This window comes from Cynocephalus volans, chromosome 13, assembly GCF_027409185.1.
Source record: "Cynocephalus volans isolate mCynVol1 chromosome 13, mCynVol1.pri, whole genome shotgun sequence".
Taxonomy (NCBI): Eukaryota; Metazoa; Chordata; class Mammalia; order Dermoptera; family Cynocephalidae; genus Cynocephalus; species Cynocephalus volans.
The window spans coordinates 91,721,889-91,735,345 of record NC_084472.1 but is presented as its reverse complement, the minus strand read 5'-3'; the positions used below and the strand labels follow the sequence as shown (position 1 = coordinate 91,735,345).

The 13,457-nt window shown below is 38.3% G+C and overlaps 1 pseudogene; it reads right to left on the bottom strand.

Annotated features, from left to right (window-relative positions):
- Positions 1-1,453: 1,453 nt before the first annotated feature.
- Positions 1,454-2,416, bottom strand: LOC134362076 (heterogeneous nuclear ribonucleoprotein A1-like; annotated as a pseudogene).
- Positions 2,417-13,457: the final 11,041 nt, after the last annotated feature.

Genomic DNA, 13,457 nt, shown 5'->3' with positions numbered 1-13,457 from the left:
CTTTCTTCCTATTTATTTTTTCTCCCTTTCTGTTTTCTGTTGATCACAACAACTTTTTTTCTTCTGGTTTGAAAGCTAAAATTCAATGTCTATTTTTCAGTTGGTTTATGCTAATATATTAAATCTCATACTTTATTTTTTAAGAGCTCATTATTATTTATTTTTTCCTTTGAATAAGAAAAGACCTCAGCATGCTGTCAAAATCATTTGATCTTTGCTTGTTCCCAACCCCTTAACATATATTGGTGTAATCTAGAACATTACATCTGGATTATTATAGAGCTATGCTGTACAATGCAGGAGCCACTAACCACATATGGCTATTCAAGTTGAAATTTATTGAAATTAGATAAAATTAAAACCTCAGTTCTTTGGCCACACTAGCCATAGTTTACATCTTAATAGCCACACATGGCTAAAGACTATCATACTTGACAGTACAAACAGAATAAATCAAAACAAAAAGGTCAGTCAGACAGCACTGTTATAAATATATACAAATAATCATGCACACTTTTTTGTGGGTTTTGTATTTGTTTGTTCTTTCTTTTTTGTTTTGTTTCTGTTTTTGGTTTTTGCCATTGCCTATTTTGTTGACCTTAAACTTTCTTTTTGGAATCAACTGTTTTCTCTGTAAAGTACCTTCTGTAGAATGTTTTCTGTAAGGTTTTATGTATCTTTGCCTTATTTGTATATCTTAGAATGCCTTTATGTTATTCAACCTGGTGTTTAAATAATAGTTTATCTGTATATAAAATTTTAGTTCTGAGGTTATTTTACTACAATATTTTTTAAATGTGACTTTAATATTCTCATGTTGCTATTAAGAAACCTAATCCCAATTATTCTTAATTTATAGTGAAATTTATTTGGACACTTTTAGATGTCTTTGGTATTTTAAATTAAATATAATGTGTCAAGATTTGGGATTTTCCTTATCAATGTTGTCTGTTGCTCTATGGGGCCCTTTTGATCTGATGCTTCCATCTTTCTTTAAATCTCAAACATTATTTCAGCAACAACAAAAAATTCCTTTACTCCATTTAGCTTTCCTTCTCTACTGGATTAAAGTTGACCATTCTAATTCTATCTCCTCTATATTTTATTTTATCATTTAAAAAAGACACATTTATTCAGCATCATGATCGGACTATTACATTTAACAATCAAAAGCATGAGTGCAAAAACAAATTCTACATTAAAACCCTTTGTTGGAATGCTTTACACTTTTCACAGAACAGAAATTAAAATAACCTGTGTACAGTTTATCACACATACAGTCCTTGAGTTTTTTGCCCATACACATGAGTATTATCTAAAACGTGTCTTCTCTGTAGCAGGAGGCCCTGCCCCCACTGTGTCTGGCTGAGTTCACACATCTGCTGTCACCTGTAGCTTCCCTGTCACTTCTCTGGCTCTCCTCTCCTGCTAAGCTTTGTTTCCTGGAAGTTAATTAAAACCTCCTGCCAGTGCCATAGCTACTGCTGCTGCTGGAACCACCATAGACACCTTGGTTTCATGTTTTGGCAAAACATTGGCCTCCACCACCATAGGAGCCAGAGCTTCTGCCTCCAAAGTTTTCTCCCTTCATGGGTCCAAAATTTGAAGACTGATTGTTGTAATTGCCAAAATCATTGTAGCTTCCACCACCTCCAAAATTGCTCCCATCATTACCAAATCCATTACAGCTATCCCCACTGGCACAACATCCACCACCACCACAGCTGTTACCAAAGCCACTGTGACCACTGAAGTTTCCTCCATGACCGAAGTTACCATTCCCACCAAAACCACCTCCATGACCACACCAATGTTTCCAGAACCACCCCGACCTCTTTGGCTGGATGAAGCACCAGCCATCTCGTGCTTCAACAGGGCTTTCCTTACTTCACAGTTGTGGCCATTCACAGGATGGTATTTCTGAATGACAGTCTTATCCATGGAGTCATGGGCATCAAAGGTTACAAAAGCAAAGCCCCTCTTCTTGCCACTGCCTCAGTCAGTCATGATTTCAATCACTTCAATTTTCCCATACTGTTCAAAGTAATCTCTCAGGGGATATTCTTCAATGTCCTCTTTAATGCCACCAACAAAGATCTTCTTCACAGTTAAGTGGGCACCTGGTCCTTGAGAATCCTCTCTTGAGACAGCCCTCTTTGGTTCCACGACTCTTCCATCCACCTTGTGTGGCCTTGCATTCATGGCTGCATCCCCCTCCTCCACAGTGGCACAGGTGACAAACCCAAAGTCCCTGGAGTGCTTCGTGTTTTGGATCTCTTGTTACCACACAGTCCATGAGCGTTCCCCATTGCTCAGAAGGGCTCCTGAGATGCTCATCAGTTGTTTCAAAGCTCAGCCTTCCGGTGAAGAGCTTCCACAGCTGTGCGGGCTCGTTAGGAGACTCTGACTTAGACATGATGGCAGTGAGAAGAGACTTTAACAATGCTTCCTCGGCAGCATCCATGGACAGAAAGCATCGTCCATATTTTAGTTCTTCTTAAATATTTTTCATCTTTTAACCCTTTATTGCACCTTCTGGGAAAATTCCCTAACCAGATCCTTTATCTCACTGATTTATTCTTTGGCTATATCTACTTTGCTATGAAATGTTTGATTCCTATCTCCATTAGATTCTACTTGGTCTTTGATTGTTCCTGTTTCATATTTGCAATATTCTCTCCTCCTCTCTGAGGATATTTATTTTATTTGTTTCAAATTGTTTTATCTGGGTCATTAATTCATCTCCTTCTGATAAGATCTTTCAGTATCTATTTTTCTTTCAAAAGGCTAGTATTCCTTCTCAGATTTACTTTTTCTTTCTCTCTCTTTCTCTGAGCTCAGATTCTGTTAGGAATATTGATACCCTTGGCTGGTAGTACTTATTTAAGAATAGGAATGAAAACTTAGAGTTAGCATGTGCTCTCCTCCTGGTATGTTTACGAGATATGGAAATGACCTGGAAGAACCTCTATTATTGCATATCCAGGATTCTCTATTTCTACCCCAGTTCCCAACACTACCACTCCCTGAACTCCATTTCTTCTGCCCAGGCACTGCTCTTTCTAGGGTCTGCTTTCCTCTGCTGTAGTGATCTTGTCCATTAACCAAGAAGACAGAACCAATCTCCCCACATAAAATGATAGTTATCAATGATCCTCTGCAGCACTCTCATGTCACCTGCCGCATCCACCTGTGTTGCCCGGGGGCTGCTGTGTCCCCTCACCTGCAGGTCATTGGGAAAATCAATGATTCATCCAAAGCAACTGTAGGATGAAAAGATGAGGATAATTAGAAAGCTCCTTCCCACAGTTTCCCTAATTAGTGGCTATTATCAATAATCCTCTTGGTCGCTTGTGTAGGATTTCCAGGTTGAGTTGGGGAAAGGGAGTCAGCCTCCCATGCTAGTTTGCAGTCTTGTCCAGAAGTCTCGGTACGTGAGTCAACGTTTACACTGACCTGATTCAGACATGGCCATAGGCCCAAGTAAACAAAGAACAAGGAATGACTTCATGTGAAAAGGTTCCAGAAAATAAAGCACGCTGCAACTTGGAGGGAAATGTATATCCTCATATCCAGTGAAAACTGAACCAGAGGAAAACTCCTCTTGGAAAAAGCCTAGAGTGGTCTACAGATTCCTAGTTTTCCTTATTTCAGATTTTGAAAGCAAAAGTATTTATATTTTTTTCCCAAATTATAAATACAGAATACTACTGCAGCTCCTCAAAAAAATGTATATTCTTACTATCAAAATGGTAGAAATAAATTATTGGCAATCACAGGCACAACTAACAATCACTAAATCATCAGCTAATGAACTAATAACAACTGAATATTATATATTATATAATAAATAATATTCAAGTGACAATCATGTGCCTGGCATTTCTGAGTGTATTATCTCATATGTTTGGGCATTCACCCTAAGAAGCATTCTAAAAGATAAAGAAAGTTGAAAAGAAGTTGTGGTTTATACAAGGTCACCCAGATAGTAAGCATTGGAGAGGTTGAAATCAAGGTGGAATTAATTCTCTTTCATACTGCCTTACTTGGATTTATATTGTTTAAAGGACTTTACGATACACATCATAAGATAAGCTTAATTGCTCAGGAAATATTTACATCTGTCAAAAGCTGTTTTAGATACACACCTGGAATCCAAGAGCTTTGGCTTGATTTTTTTATTCACTTTTTATTCCTTATTTTTTTAAAACCTGCATATTATTTCAGAAACACACTTCTACTTCTCTGAGGGTAAACGTGGTGGTTTCAGGATAAACTCACACAAATGGAGCCCCTGGACTCTGTGGTGTCCCCGTGCGGGCATTATTTAGGGAGTCCTTATTTAAGCAATAAGTAAGAGTCTTTTCTTCAGCTTATGGATTAGAACAGGGACTAGTGTGAATCTACTTAGTAGCTTTTCAAAGAATTATTTTATATTTTGAAACAAATTTTGAAGAGATGACCTTAATATGTATATAATACCAGACTCTTCTCAGTATATCCAAGTTATACTCAGGTAATACATGAGTTGCTCAGAGTGGAGACAAGTATGTCTCATAATAACACCTAATGAACCAAAATAGATAAATATACAGTTACATGCTTTGTACAGTCAAATATTAAGGTGAGAGGTTTTTTACCCTAAAAAATTTGCATCTTAGAAAAGAGAAAATCACATATTTGTAATCTTACAGAATCATTTACCTTAAAGATGCCATCTCAATCACTTTAGTATGACAACAAAATATGGTTTAGCAAAGACAAATTCTACCAAAATAACCTCAATCACTGCTAGTTTATTGTTGCTTATATGACACCCTTCAAACTGTGTTTCAAAATAAAAGAAATTTTGAACAGATATAATTATTCCTTGAGCTATCACCTCACAATTACAAGTAAACATTGTAAACATACACATAAAAAAAATGAAACAAGTAATTTTTTTCAATTTTATTTGTATTTAATTTTGTGGGGTACAGTGTGTTGTTTCAATACATGCATATACTATGCAATGATTCATTTAAAGTACACAGCAAAGATTTGTACCTGTTAGTCCACCCCTTCTCCTTTCCCCACCCCTACTTTTATGTTATGTGAATGAGCACTTACAGCCTGAGATAAAATTTCCAGGGATAGCATCACATATAATTCAAAACCTAGCTCTTCTCAAAAAAAAAAAAAAAAAAAAAAAAGATGGACTATGACACAGAAAAAAGCGATAGGAGAGAGCTCAAAAAATAGCTGGGGTGATGATGAAGATCCACTATTTAAAGATGCACGTGATGAGCTGAACTAAATTGTTTCATAAAAATTAGAAGTAGAAAAAAAATACTGCTTAATTATTACATGGTGTAATAATGGGATTTTGAGTGTATGAATATATCTAAATCTATGAAATATTTTTAGTTAAATGTTTGATCATTTCATCTAAATCCCCAAATATTCATATGTTCAAGATGACCAAAAAAAAAAAAAAAATCAGGATTTTTTTCAGTGAGAGTGCTTTACATTCAAGGTCAGCTACTATTTAGGCATCTGCATTTAATCTCCAAATTCCTGCCATATCCCAAGTTATGGAGTGCAGCCCAGCAAAACAAGCCATCAAGCTATCTGAAGTTACTTTCAGCGATGATGAAGGAAGACTAAATACAGTCAGGTGTAGAACATTCCTCAGGTTTCAAGTCAAAATCTTTTGTTAATTCACTTTACTGAACAAATGTATTCACAATATTAATAATGGAGCTACAGATAAAAATTCTTTTAAAATTATTATATTATTATAAAAATTATTTTCATGAAATTTAAATCATAAATTAAAAGAGAATAAATATTCAACCAATGGCCAAGCAATATGTGTGGTTTTTTCTCGCTATGTAATTTCCTCATGAGCAAAAACGATCATTGGAGAGATTTTTCTCACTTATCAAAGACATTAAAAGCTAGGTAGGAAATCTCACCTCTACCTCAAAGTCAGCAACAGACAAAACTGTGATGACACTCAAAAGTGTGATCTGCAACATTCAGGAAAAATAAGATTGATAATTAGGGCTATAAGAATGTTGGTGGCAAAAACATCATTACAACTGCCTGCTGATACATATCGGCCAATGCATCAATCTTAAATTATCTTACTAGGTCCACCAGTACGACTTGATCCAATTCTAGTCAAACTTTTCAACTTTTCTCAACAAAAATCAGACCTTAATTTAGAGCAGGATTTCTTAACCTCGACACTATTGATATTTTGGGCCCCATACTTCTTCGATGTGGGGTCTATCAGGTGCATTGTAAGATATTTAGTTGTACCCCAGCTCTACATACTACATGCCAGTAGTATCCCCTCTTCAGCTGTGACAACCTGAAGTGTCTCCAGATATTGCTAATGTCCCCTGGGGATAAAATCACTCCTGATTGAGAACTGACCTTTATATTGTATGCCCAACATTAAAACGTCAGTAACAGCTGCTACTATATTTTCTGGCTAATCAATTCTGAATAAGGAAAGGTTGAGATGAGGGGGTAGAAACTTGGCATTAATAAGATCAGGGTGGGAATGGAGATGGTACAGGCAACTATATATAGACTGCCTCTCCTTCCCCCTTCTCCCTTATGGGTTTACAAAGCTTTCTGCAGGAAGAGAACCCCAGTCAGCTTGAGTTCTAAGCAACAAACTAGTTCACCCCCAACACTGTGTACACATGGACCCTGGCACAGTTCCTACATCAGGCCTCATGGTGTTTCTGGATGGCTGCATTCTAAATGTTACCCAACAATGCTGCAGTCCATTGTAAAAGCAGGGCTGGAGCTGCCCTTCAGTCCATCTGTTCTACTAACCATGAGCTGTGTTCCCTCCCTCTAAGGTGTTCTGTCAAACATCCCTAAATAGAAAATATCACTGCTACATCTGCCCTTTCTTCAGATATATGCCAAAAATTAAGTCCTCCTTCTATGATGCTATGCTTCTCAAATACTTCATACTTACTCCCAGCAGTACAAACACTGTCCTCCTTAGGAAAGGGAATTGCAACACAGGTCCCACGATTAGTGCTAATAGACTTTGCTCTCGTTATTTACCTAGGTGTTAAAGAAATAGAGTCAATGTCACATGGACTTTATCAGTTCTACTTGCCTTTTCTTTTCCAAGTTCACAAAATTGAAAGCTGTTTAATTAAAATCAAGTGGTCTGAGCAAACCTCCCACTTCCTTCTCCATCTGTGGAGTATTTGCTTCCAGACCTACACAGGCTGTTCCAATTTTTCTGGGCTGACATTGGCGTGGTTCACCCCAGAGCAGTGTCAAACACACAGAAGCAAGCAGCACTTTTCCAAGGAGAGTTAGGTCTTTGATATAAGAGGCCTGACTTTTCCCCAGCTCTCCATTTTTAGAGAGGATTTCTGGTTTACACCTTTTCTCTTTTTCACTGTCAAAATCCATGTGAGAAAGTACCAGTCCCTTTGTTTATGCTGCCTATCTTTTTCTGAAAATCACTGAAGTTAAGTTTGTAAATTATAATTTGGCAAGCAAGGTAGGGTGAAGGCTTAGTCTAGCTTGAAACAGATGTGACTTCTTTCTCTTTGCCTCTCTTCTCTTTTCAAGCAAAGGACATGCCTTATTGTAAGCTCCTTGAGGCAAGTGTCATGTCTTTCTTCTCTGTCTCCCCTGCAAAGCCCAGTTCATTGCAGTGAACATAAAAAAATGCAATATGAATTTCTCAGATCATGATCAGAGTCATGATCAACGTGCGCAGGATTCTTTCTGGCAACTTAGCAGCAAAGAGGATAAATCCCACATTTTTCTTCCTAGTGTTCCAATGCCCTTTGGACTTTGTAAGTTCTCCATATCCTTCTATGATTCCTTGAAGGTTTATTAGCCTTCCTGCAGAACAACACTGTGTCATTTTTCAGATGGTTAGGAAGTGACAGGTACAACAAGAGCTGTCTTTCCTAGTGACCTAAATTTACTACCTCTATAGAGATTGGCTGAAGACTGGCACCTGCTAAGCTAGAAGGTCACAGCTGTTCTGCATCCTGGCTCACCCAAAATAATTACATATCTGAAATTTTCCTGCACTTAAAGGCATCCAGAGTTGGGTTGATTTTTTTCTTTTCTTTTCTTTTTTGCGTTTAAGTCTTCTCTCATTAACTCAGCCTCTGAGCATCTCTCCACTTTTGACGTACCAACCCCATTTATATGAACATTACATTATACTTTTCAGCCATTAAACCCAATATTATAAGCCCACATGAAAATTCTACATGACAGATTGGAATTATGCCTATTTCAGAGCAGATATAATGCATATAAACCTTTTAAGGATTTTAAAGATACACAAACCAGGCAAAAAGGCAATTCATGGGCCCAGAAAATATGAATATGTTAAGAAACGCCTAAGTGCCCACACTCTGCAAGACATCTTGATACAAAAAAAGATGGATAAACCAAGCCCCTTCCTGAAGATCCCTGATGCTGATTCTGTACAGATTCCATAATGTGGCATTTATTTAACACTCCTATCACATCCAAACTGACTCCAAGGGATCCGTTCACTCATTGCAAGCCAGGAGAAAACTGTTGTGGGAATGAACAACAGCAGGTCTTATACACAACCAGTGGGAGTGTAAACTGGCACAAATTCTTTGGGAAACAATTTAGCATTACTGTATGTAATAAACTTAAAGATCCATATAAACTGCAAACCAAATATTTCGCTCCTGGGCATAGTTCCTTGAGAAAGTTCCCCATGTGCACCAGGAGACGTGTCCAAAATGTTCACAGCAGCGTTATATGTAATAGCACACACACAAAAAAAAAAAACCCTGAAAATAACACGAATGTCCACTGACAAGGAAATGGATAGTTTGATTGTGTGTTAAAAGAAATCTCCACCCAACCTTGTGAGGTGCATGCAGACTTGACTGCTGCCCAGCCCTGAGTCTGCTTGAGCCTCTACCACTCATCCCAGGCCTTGTAGAACGGAGCCTGGCTTAATGTCCTCCCAAAAGAGACCAGGCTGAGATAATGGTCATGCCAAGAGAGGCTTCTCGATTCCCTTCTGTGGTCAATCAAAAATGCTTTTCACAATATCACTTTATTTGGAAGGAGCTTTCAGGGAGACTCACTGAACTTACTTCAGGGTAACGCTGTTCTGAAAATTAACGTCAGACTCAACATATGCTACTCTTGGTCCTTGGTCATTCTTCAACAGGTATTATATTCATTCAATTAAATATTACATAGCAGTGCAAACAAATGAAATTCAGAGTATATAATGTGGCTTAGGGATATATATAATGATTTTATGTATATATATATAATGATTAACACAAAATAAAGAGTGAATAATACTAGTCAGCCCTCAGATTTTTCCAGCCATCTCAGCCCAGGACCAGACATGTGAGTGAAGGAGTTTTCCGAGACTTTCCAGTTACAATTTCCTCAATGTAAAACCAGGGCATTAATTATTATAATATAGGACTATTATATTATAAATACAAAATAATGTAATGTGCATAGAGATCCTAGAATAATGCTGTGCACGTAGTCGGCTACTCAATAAATGATAGACAAGTAGCAGCGATGAGAAACCAAAGGCTCAGCTGGATACAGGGAATTCAATATTCCTGCGCTCACGTCTTGCTTTACATGTATTAATGCTAACTTGTGGCGCCTCAGGACAGACATGTTTGGAAATAAAACCTTGTATCTCTTGTAACAACAACCATATGACTGAGTCTTATTCCTCAAACTGTAATCAATCTATCTGGATCAAAAGCACCTTGGATGCTTCTTAACAATGCAATTCTGGGCCTTACCACAAACCTACAGAGTTAGAATCTCTATAGGTGGGAATCTGCATTTTAGCACACTTTCCAGGTGATTTTTGGGGCATAAAAAATGAAGAACCACAAGCTTAGAGATTCAAGTTCAGGGGTTTATGAAGTAGCTTGTGGGAAGACCTAAAAAGATTGAAAACTTAGGGCAACTCAAGCTGCCTCAATAATGATTAACAGGAGTATAAAGTATAGGAGCAACTGAGATTTTAATTAATAAAAAGAAATTATGTATACTACTTGTTGAATACCATGTGGTTAGTATAACAGTGCATTATATTCTCATAAAACCCTTGAACAGTGTTACTATACCCCTATGTTTACTGGTGGGGACACTGAGGCTCAGAGATGTTAAGTGACGACCCAAGGACATATAGCTACTAAGGGCTAAGCTGCTCTTTCTATAAAGATATAAGCCATAAGATGATATGGTGGTTGTTACAAGTGATACAAGGTTATATATTCAATTATGTCTGTCCTAAGGAGCCACAAGTTAGCATTAATACATGTGAGCCAGGCGGTGTCAGCAGGAATTCTTTCCTTCCCTTCCTACAACGATTCTCCTTAGAGCTATAATAATTAAACAAGCCATATTCTTATTTTCTGTAGGCTACAATGACAAGAGACTAAAAACAAACTAATACAACATTTACATAAAAACAGATATTAATATTTAACCACAGCACTCCCTAGTTCTCCCCAAAATGACTTCAAATGGAGTTTCTGGTTGTCTGATGAGCAGGGGGGATGACTGCTCCTCCACCGGTAAAACTCACTGCCTGTCTGATTCTATCATGCCGGGCACCTGCACTATTTTCAGACAATTTCAGTACCTGGTGCTGAGACCCAGATGGAGCTGCAATTCCTATCCCAGGTCCAATCTGCACGGGGTAGGGTGTGAAAGGCAGGTGAGTATAATTATGGAAATCCAGATGGAGACACTGGAGACAGAAGAAGCCAGAGCTAATGCCTTGGCCACCCCATCACTTCCCACTAAACTCTGGGCTCCACTGCCCATCTGTGGCCTGAGATGGGAGGACAGGTTGCTGAGAGCAAGCCTTTCCCTGTTTGGAGTTTGCCATCACTCCCAGCTACAGACAGGCCTGACTTCTATCTCCCAACACAGTGGATTCTTATCGATTACATAGAAAAGGACGATGTCAACATCATCCAAATATCCCCAAAGAGCAATTAAAATAATTTCTAAGCTGGACTCTTCCTATTCCAAGATATAGACACAAGCAATTCCAGGGATAAAATAGGAGACAGGAAAAGGGGAAGTATATTCTGAGATCTTTGCAAATACTCCAATCACACACGGCACACGCTCCTCTTTATGAACACTAATTCCTGCAGCTGTTGCTTTTCTCACTGGCCTCCCTTAACCTCTCAGTCAAGCCTTGCAGCCCAGCATTTGAAAAGCTAATAAACTATCATATCCGATTTCTTTACAAATTGAGCCCTGACTGCTGGGAGGAAAATGCTCCCTGTGCCACACGAACACAGCCAATAGAGTGTGTATTCTCTTTCCAAGCATTTAGTGTACAAACAGGTTTTGTCGTCTGTAAGCATTCCCAACAAAAATGCCTCTGGGGACAGAATGGGAATCTGATGTCTGCTTCCACTCCCTAATGTACGTTGAAATGTTCTTATCACAGAAAGCAGATCACAGGGCTGTTGGTTTCCCATGTGCAGGACGTCTTAGTGACTTCACATTCTATGAGCTATTTTTAGTGGTTACACACTTGCTTCTTAAGAGCAAAGCTCCCTCTGTCCATTTGTAGTCTGGGAATAAAGAGAATATCAAAATATTGACAAAGTCTTCAGCCCTATTCTATTGCTCTTCCCTGGCCAGAAATTACCTAAATATTTCCTCAGAGTAGAAAATATACCTGGCATCTTAAAATGTGGGTGTAACATTAGTTTGATAAAAGCTGGCTTTTAAAAAAAAAGTATTTTAAAATCTGCTAATGTTCAAAAAAATCTTAAAACATTTCCAAACTAAAAATATCAATTACTATTTTTTTTTAAAAATCAAAATCCTAAAATTTAAATATTATAACCAAAAATGTTCCCAAAGCCAACTAAGTGATTAAAATGCAAGTAAAAACTGACATTTTTTAAGGGTCAGGGAGGGGTGAAGAAGTATAAGATTCTACCTAGGATTGGATCAATTTCGGAGTTTTACCACAATAATTTTTACCAGTGAAATCGTATTTATAAAACTTGTAGAGCTTTTTTACCATAACATATTCTCCTTTGATATCTCTAATCTCAGATATAAAAATAGCTTCATAAGACAATAAGATTTGTCTATTTTTCATTTGGCAAATCTCTTTTTACAACAGGGAAAAGGCCAAATTTTGTTTTAGAAAAAAATATATACAGAATTATTTGTCCACCAAATTCCAACAGCATTTTTAGTCATATCTGAGATTTTCCATAGCCAGTTCCTACAACACTAGTATGTACACTTAATCCTCAAGCAAGAGTTTCACAGGCATCTCTATTATCCCTTGTTCGCTGCAAAGAAGCACATCTCTGCTAAAAAATGGTACATCCCTTCCTTTGCTCACTCGCATCAAGGACAAAATGGGAACATGTAGGCAGTTTCTTAGGTAAACCTACTCACTGCTTTAGGTTGAATATAATACTTCATTCCTTCTATTTAGCTGCAATTTTGGCTCTGGAAAAATACAGAAGCAAACTGAGTGCTTTTTTTGTTAAACTAGCCATTTATCTGTGGTTAAAAATCATGAACTTTAATGAATGGGGGCCAGCAGGCTGAGCCCTCCGGAACACAGCCAAACAGAGAGGTGGAGGCAGCTGCAGAGAAACTGTGGGAAACTCACTCTGCCGAGGTCCAGTGCCAAGGACCCAGAGTGATAGGAGCAATTCTGTCTTAATTCAGGTCTGGTTCAGGACAATGTCAGGTCCATGGAGTTGTTATGAGATGGCATGGGAAGGCAGCTGGAGTTCAGGAGGAAAGTGATCTTGGAGTCTAGATAGGAAAAGAGCAAAATCCACTGAAGACAGACACTAAGGAATGTGGGTGTGAGAAACATCCAGAACCCACCTGCAGGAAGCTGAGACTCAGCGTGCCCAAGGCTCACCCACAGCCGTTCTAACCCTGGATCTAGAGCTGCAAACCCCACTAGCAGGTCACCTGGGCTTAGTCTTGTCAGGACTACTCCAGTTAGATCTGCAGATGCTGGTATCAGTGACTTCACCTGGGAGGGGCAGATAAACTACATAAAATTACTTATTTGCATTTATGACTCTTCCAGATTCTTTAAATTATCTTACTTAGCCATTAAATTATTTTGGTCAGACAGTAATTGTATTCTCTCATTAGCAAAGTGGGAGGTTTAGCTTTTTGCATTTCATAAGCCTGGGAAAAATGCAGTTCTCAAATGCCCTTAGATAGTTAGGTCATTAAAATTCAGAGTCAAGGAAGCCTATAGTTGAAAAAAATAATAATCCCCAGACTCGGAAATACTTGTAGTGTTCCACAAACCCTTCACAGTTTTTCCTGGACATCAAGCCTGAGTGTGACCCGTGCCTGAGTGTGACCCGTGCCTGAGTGTGACCCGTGCCTGTGGATGCCAGTCATCCCCACAGGTAACC